The 8,394-nt window shown below is 37.9% G+C and overlaps 1 non-coding gene across 1 annotated transcript; it reads right to left on the bottom strand.

Annotated features, from left to right (window-relative positions):
- Nucleotides 1-6,873: 6,873 nt before the first annotated feature.
- LOC112674766 (U1 spliceosomal RNA) lies at nucleotides 6,874-7,037 on the bottom strand. Its single transcript, XR_003145574.1, has one exon. It is a non-coding gene; the product is annotated as a U1 spliceosomal RNA (small nuclear RNA).
- Nucleotides 7,038-8,394: the final 1,357 nt, after the last annotated feature.

Genomic DNA, 8,394 nt, shown 5'->3' with positions numbered 1-8,394 from the left:
GAGAATAAGATAAGGCAGATGGGACAGTGAAGAATAGGTTGAGTCAAAGGATTGGATGTTTCAACAGGAGCAAGAATTGGAGAGAAGAAGCTAAAAGAGAAAGAGCATTTTGAGAGGCCAAGTATTGAACACACCAGTAAAGTGGAGGTTATAGTTACATGGAATAATAATAAAGTTAGAAAGGGAATGAGGTGGGTACTAAGATATTTAACAACTAAAAGAAGAGCCTTGCAAACTCTAGATGACAGGAAAACTAGCAGAAAATCAGCCTGAAATCAGGCACTCCAAAAGGAAAGGAGAAATGGGCTGCAAGCAGTAATGAGAAATAGGACGGACAGTTGCACCCCTGCCAGGCCCCATGGTAGCGGCACATGGCAGCAAAATAGGCACAAATGGAGAGTGTTGTAGGAAAAAGATGAATTTTATGAACTTCAGTTTCCTTAACTATAGAATGTTGCTAATATTGACTTTCTAGAGTAGTTTGAGGATAAAATGAGATAACACATAAAACACAAGAAAGCTGTCAGCATTATAAATAGAACAAAAAACAGTCATATCCCTGTAACTCACATTTTAAAGTGCCTACCACAGTGTTAAATATAGCTCTCTTGGCTATTTGTATTGACTTTTTACTTTGTTCCATGCGCTCATAAGTAGACACTGAAGAGCCAGTGATGAGAAATTTCACCTTTGTGTGGTAGCCTTCAAAACCTCAGGTTGAGAATTCATTTGAAAATGGTTCCCAATTACTAGTGCAGCCAGGCATATATCAAAAGCATATGCAAATTTTCACTAGGAAAAAAACACTCACCTCTAATCCAAGCTTCAACCTGATTTCCATAAATAAAGATCCAAAAATTATAAACTCATGTAAAAAAAAATCACAAAATGTACAAGAAGATAAGATGCCATGACATATGGAAATACTAGACACTATAATCTCCAGATCTCAAAACTGGATATTGGAATTATCAGACACAGACTAAAATAACTATTTATAATATATTTAAAGAAATGTAGTAAAATCTTGAAGATAGGAACACAGAACAAGAAACTTTGACAATACCAAGTTCATTTGTAAAATAACCTATGAAAAGGAATAAGACAATATCTAAGATACAGACAATTTCAAAGTTATTGGCTCCTTTTTAAACTTGGTGATGGGGACATGAGTCTTCATTGTACCACTGTTGTTCATATCTTTCATATTTTTATAGATATTTGTAAATACACAATAATTAATAAACACGTTAAATAATTTTAGGCTACTCTAAAAAATATTGCATAGCCATTCAAGAGGATGCAGTTAAAGTAGAAATGGAAAATATATCACAGACATATTTTTTTCAGTGAGAAAAAGTAGTCAGTGGGTTATAGGTATACCCTGATTGCATTTCTATAAATACACAAAAACTTCAATAAGTTTATGTTTATGGTTACTACTACATATGTGTCTATATGCCTAGGTATTTCTGCCCATCCTTCTATCTGTCTGGCACACATATGAAGGGTCAGAAAAATCTCTGGTAGGATATACACCTGTGTGTTACAAGGAATAGCTTATTGAGAGAGAAGACAGGACGGTGCTAAGAGAAGAAATCCACTTTACTTTGTGGTGGTGAACACAGATTGCGCACACTTAAATAATGAAGATGAAGACTTCGTAACCACCACTGGCCAAGAATTTTGCCAGCCACCAAGACTTCCAGTCCCAATTACATCCTTCTCTCTCCCCACAAAATATCCACGGTCTTAACTTCCCTGATAGCCATTTTTGTTTCTTTCTAGTTTCATCACCAGAGTGTATATCCCTAAGCATCGTAGATTTGCCCAACGTCAAAACAAAATTTGGGGGCAGCCCCAGTGGCACCCCAGTTTAGCACCGCCTGCAGCCCAGGGCATGATCCTGGAGACCCTGGATCCAGTCCCACGTCGGACTCTCTGCATGGAGCCTGCTTCTCCCTCTGCCTGTGTCCCTGCCTCTCACTCTCTCTCTGTGTCTCTGAATGAATAAATAAAATCTAAAAAAAAAAAAAAAAAAAAAAATTGGTATGATTTTCAATCCTTTAGTCTATAAGTTTCCCCTCCTTTCCTTTGCCTTTACGATTTATAGTTGAAGAATCTATTTGACCTATGGCATTTCACACAGGCTAGAATTCGCTGATTTCAGATGGATTTGAAAGATCTCTATGTTCCTCTATTTTCTCCAAATGGACAGGTAAATCCCGAGGTTTTTTTTGTTTTTTTTTTTAAATTTTTTATTGGTGTTCAAGTTACTAACATACAGAATAACCCCCAGTGCCCGTCACCCATTCACTCCCACCCCCCGCCCTCCTCCCCTTCTACCACCCCTAGTTCGTTTCCCAGAGTTAGCAGTCTTTATGTTCTGTCTCCCTTTCTGATATTTCCCACACATTTCTTCCCCCTTCCCTTATATTCCCTTTCACTATTATTTATATTCCCCAAATGAATGAGAACATATAATGTTTGTCCTTCTCCGACTGACTTACTTCACTCAGCATAATACCCTCCAGTTCCATCCACATTGAAGCAAATGGTGGGTATTTGTCATTTCTAATAGCTGAGTAATATTCCATTGTATACATAAACCACATCTTCTTTATCCATTCATCTTTCGATGGACACCGAGGCTCCTTCCACAGTTTGGCTATCGTGGCCATTGCTGCTATAAACATCGGGGTGCAGGTGTCCCGGCATTTCACTGCATCTGTATCTTTGGGGTAAATCCCCAATAGTGCAATTGCTGGGTCGTAGGGCAGGTCTATTTTTAACTCTTTGAGGAACCTCCACACAGTTTTCCAGAGTGGCTGCACCAGTTCACATTCCCACCAACAGTGTAAGAGGGTTCCCTTTTCTCCACATCTTCTCCAACATTTTTGGTTTCCTGCCTTGTTAATTTGCCCCATTCTCACCGGTGTGAGGTGGTATCTCATTGTGGTTTTGATTTGTATTTCCCTGATGGCAAGTGATGCAGAGCATTTTCTCATATGCATGTTGGCCATGACTATGTCTTCCTCTGTGAGATTTCTCTTCATGTCTTTTGCCCATTTCATGATTGGATTGTTTGTTTCTTTGGTGTTGAGTTTAATAAGTTCTTTATAGATCTTGGAAACTAGCCCTTTATCTGATATGTCATTTGCAAATATCTCTCCCATTCTGTAGGTTGTCTTTGAGTTTTGTTGACTGTATCCTTTGCTGTGCAAAAGCTTCTTATCTTGATGAAGTCCCAATAGTTCATTTTTGCTTTTGTTTCTTTTGCCTTCATGGATGTATCTTGCAAGAAGTTACTATGGCCGAGTTCAAAAAGGGTGTTGCCTGTGTTCTCCTCTAGGATTTTGATGGAATCTTGTCTCACATTTAGATCTTTCATCCATTTTGAGTTTATCTTTGTGTCTGGTGCAAGAGAGTGGTCTAGTTTCATTCTTCTGCATGTGGATGTCCAATTTTCCCAGCACCGTTTATTGAAGAGACTGTCTTTCTTCCAATGGATAGTCTTTCCTCCTTTATCGAATATTAGTTGACCATAAAGTTCAGGGTCCACTTCTGGGTTCTCTATTCTGTTCCATTGATCTATGTGTCTGTTTTTGTGCCAGTACCACACTGTCTTGATGACCACAGCTTTGTAGTACAACCTGAAATCTGGCATTGTGATGCCCCCAGATATGGTTTTCTTTTTTTAAAATTCCCCTGGCTATTCGGGGTCTTTTCTGATTCCACACAAATCTTAAAATAATTTGTTCTAACTCTCTGAAGAAAGTCCATGGTATTTTGATAGGGATTGCATTAAACGTGTATATTGCCCTGGGTAACATTGACATTTTCACAATATTAATTCTGCCAATCTATGAGCATGGAATATTTTTCCATCTCTTTGTGTCTTCCTCAATTTCTTTCAGAAGTGTTCTATAGTTTTGAGGGTATAGATCCTTTACCTCTTTGGTTAGGTTTATTCCTAGGTATCTTATGCTTTTGGGTGCAATTGTAAATGGGATTGACTCCTTAATTTCTCTTTCTTCAGTCTCATTGTTAGTGTATAGAAATGCCACTGACTTCTGGGCATTGATTTTGTATCCTGCCACGCTACCGAATTGCTGTATGAGTTCTAGCAATCTTGGGGTGGAGACTTTTGGGTTTTCTATGTAGAGTATCATGAAATCCCGAGGTTTAACATGCCTCCTGTTCAATCCCTTTGAGAAGACTATATAGGCATATAGTCTTAGGCCTATGCCACATGGTTTCCGTGTGTGTGTGTGTGTGTGTGTGTGTGTGTGTGAGATGTTGGTAGCTGTTGATACTCCATGCCTAGATCCATTAATTCCTTGGGATCGAAAACTAGTGACATTCCAATTCTATCATTTATTGCTTTTTTTTTAAAGTTGAAACATTATTATAAAGAGATAGTCTTCTCATTTATTATTTATTTATCTTTGTTTCAAGATAAATGCTTGTTTCCCTTGAATTATCTGTTTTTTAAGAGAACATACTGATGGATTGAAATGAATTTTAATTATCCTAATTAAAGTATGAATTATCTTGTCCCTCCAGTCATGGGAACTTCTTTAAATTGGCTCCTTTTGACCAGACCCAAGTAATCTTTGATAGCTTCATCACCAATTTTTATAACAAAGTTTTCTGATTTTAACATTTCCGCCCCAGATCTTCCATCAGATATTTTTCCAAGCAGCCCTAGTATCTTTTTTTTTTTTTTTTTAAGATTTTATTTACTTATTCATGAGAGACACAGAGAGAGAGGCAGAGACACAGGAGGAGGTAAAGCAGGCTCCATGCAGGGAGCCCGACGCAGGACTCATCCCTGGACTCCAGGATGGCGCCCTGGGCCAAGGCAGGCGCCAAACCACTGAGCCACCCAGGGATCCCCCGCCCTAGTATCTTTTGATGGTAAGTGGTATTTCAAGACTACAGCTTGGGTGCTCAGTGTGAGATTCTAATTTTTCCTGAGATGATCGCTGTATCTGAACTTTGGTGGTGAAACTAGATATAAAAATGTGTATACATACACAATACAATATACAGACATATACATACAATATATATGCATATACTATAAATACATATTTCAGATATATATATCTTTCTCAGGATAGATACTCTTGATTTTCATAATTAAATTTCAATTTCAAGTTTAGTATTATACAATTTAAAAATTAACTATTTGGTATGAATACCTACCATTTACAATGACGCGGATGGAACTGGAGGGTATTATGCTGAGTAAAATAAGTCAATCAGAGAAAGACAATTATCATATGGTTTCACTCATGTGTGGAATATAAGAAATGTGAAAGGGATTATAGGGGAAAGGAGGGGAACTGAGTGGGAAAAATTAGACAGGGAGACAAACTATGAAAAACTCCTAACTCTGGGAAACAAAGGGTTGCAGAAGGGGAGGTGGGGGGCGATGTAGGGTAACTGGGTGAGGAGGGCACTTGATGGAATGAGCACTGGGTGTTGTACTATATGTTGGCAAATTGAATTGAAATAAAATTTAAAAAAATTAATTAACTATTTGTATTACATCTTTCTTCCTCACAATAAATCAGAATCCTGGTTTTAATTCCACCAGCAATCATAGAATTAGCAAACTCCATAATTACTCATTTCCCACACATTACACATAGTTTTAGAATAACAATAATAATGTCAGCACATCCACTGAAAACTCTCAAAAAATATTTCTGAGCTATATCAATATCTATCAATCTATCTATCTATCTATCTATCCATATTTCCCACACTTTCTCACCATTCTTGATGGAGATGTGGTATATCCACATGGTCTGGGTATACTATACTCTTTTTTTTAAATACTCTTTAATTCTCATTTAGAATTAATTCTGCAAGCAACTATATTTAACATTCATCACTAGTTCTTATGTCAATGTCTCCCTTGTTATCTTGATTGTCTAAATGGTTGCCCTCTACTAGATTCCTCAGAAAAGGGAACCATATTTCCTCAGTTTATACATTTCAACAACAGTTTGTAAACTTTGTGTGAAAAAGTCAGTTTTGCTAGATGTAAAATTTGTGGGTAACATTTTCATTTTTTTTTTTAAGATTTTATTTATTTATTCATGGGAGGCAGAAGGAGAAGCAGGCTCCATGCAGGGAGCCCTACGTGGGACTCGATCCTGGGTCTCCAGGATCACGCCCTGGACTGAAGGCAGGTACTCAATGCTGAGCCATTCGGGCTGCCCAACATTTTCATTTCTTGAGTTCTTATTCAATTTTCTTTTGGTATAAATCACCAGTGTGGAAAAATTTGATAACAATATAGTTTTCCTTATAAGTCAGTTGCTTAATTTACTATTTATAACATTAAATATAAGGTACAACTTACAATATTAAATGCAAGGACATTTAGTGCACTCTTCCTTTGATTTTTTCCCCAAAGATTCCCATTATCCATATGCTGGCATTTCTTTGACTATTAATAGAACTACTCATTTCCTAATTTAATCTTTTTTATCTTTTCCCTGTTCTTTTTTGATTTTTTAAAAAGATTTTATTCACTTATTTATAGAGAGAGACAGAGAGGGAGAGAGCATGAGCAGGGGTGAGGGGCAGAAGGAGAGGGAGAAGCAGACTCCCCACTGAGCAGGGAGCCTGACTCAGGACTTCGTCCCAGGACCCCAGGATCATGACCTGAATTGAAAGCAGATGTTTAACCCACTGAACCACCCAGGCACCCTGATTTTTTATTTTTATTTTAATCTTCTATTTCATAATTTGTATGTTAATATGTATTATAAACCATATTTCCTATGCTTTGATACATATTTTACTTTATATATATTTTTATTATGTTCATTTGCTCTTTTTTTTTTCTTTTTTAGGGGGAAAGCGCGAACGCAGTCCCCCACTACCACAAATTATGCAGTCGAGTTTCCCACATTTGGGGAAATCACAGGGGTCAGCACATCCGGAGTACAGTGGATAAGCCTCGCCTTGGGAAAACCACCTTCGTGATCATGGTATCTCCCCTGCCAGGTAAGTATTGTTCATTTGCTCTTATGTTTAATTTTCTCTCTCTCTTTTTTTTTTTTTTTGTTAAAATTTTTATTTATTTATGATAGTCACACAGAGAGAGGCGCAGAGACACAGGCAGAGGGAGAAGCAGGCTCCATGCACCGGGAGCCCGATGTGGGATTCGATCCCGGGTCTCCAGGATCACGCCCTGGGCCAAAGGCAGGCGCTAAACCACTGCGCCACCCAGGGATCCCTGTTTAATTTTCTCTAATTTAAGTTCTAAATATTTACTATTTTCTCCAAAGTGCTTGTTTTAAGATTTTCTAATTCTTATTAAAGTTATTCCCTTCATTGTGTAACACTTTTCACGTCTTCCAGCTTATTGAGAAATAAATTGTAAAATTTTTCATATTTTATATGAACATATCTTTCTGGTAGGATTTTGTTCTCTGCAGATATCATTCTGCTCTTTAACTTTCTTTTTTATTATAATATCATGTATGAGATTGACCTTATACTTTCTGGTCATTCTTTCGCTCTTTTGCAAGGCATCAGCTACATTTTTTCTTCTAATAATTACTAAATCATTTACTCAGAACTTCTTCAGAGGAAAAAAAATTTAAAGCATTTTTTTAAATAAATAAGTAGAACACAAATACATTCTCTCTCCTTTTAACTAGTCACTATGTTTTTTTGAAAACCTAGTGGGAAGAAAAACAGAACCATCAGATACTGGATTTTCATTTCTAACCCTTGTCACCTCCCACCATTCCCTTTGTTAGCAGAATCTTATTTATATCTGCCCCTTGATTTTCTTCAGAGTAACCTAATTTCTACTCCAATTGCCATGTTCCAAGCCAGACATTCCATTCCTACTACCGATGCTATTTCATTGGTTTAAGAATGTCTAAAGAGGGGATCCCTGGGTGGCGCAGCGGTTTGGCGCCTGCCTTGGCCCAGGGCGCGATCCTGGAGACCCGGGATCGAATCCCACATCGGGCTCCCGGTGCATGGAGCCTGCTTCTCCCTCTGCCTGTGTCTCTGCCTCTCTCTCTCTCTCTCTCTGTGTGTGTGTGACTATCATAAATAAATAAAAATTAAAAAAAAAAAAAAGAATGTCTAAAGAGGCTCTTGACAAATGCAGCTGGAGTTACTCCAGCAAGTTGTGGGTTTGGGGGATGGAAAGTAGGGTAGTGGTTAATTGTATTAGTCAACTCAGGCTGCCATTAAAAGTACTACAACTAGGTAGCTTGAACAACAGAAACTGATTTCTCATTGTTCTGGAGGCTGTGCAGCCCAAGATGAAGGTGCCAGTAAGCTAGGCTTCATTCTGAGACTTCTTCTCTTGCTTTGCAGGGTGTCCTCACAAGACATCTTTGCAAGCAC

The sequence above is a fragment of the Canis lupus genome, chromosome 36 (assembly GCF_003254725.2).
Source record: "Canis lupus dingo isolate Sandy chromosome 36, ASM325472v2, whole genome shotgun sequence".
NCBI lineage: Eukaryota > Metazoa > Chordata > Mammalia > Carnivora > Canidae > Canis > Canis lupus.
The sequence above is the reverse complement of the archived record's forward strand: the minus strand, read 5'-3'. Positions and strand labels throughout refer to the sequence as shown.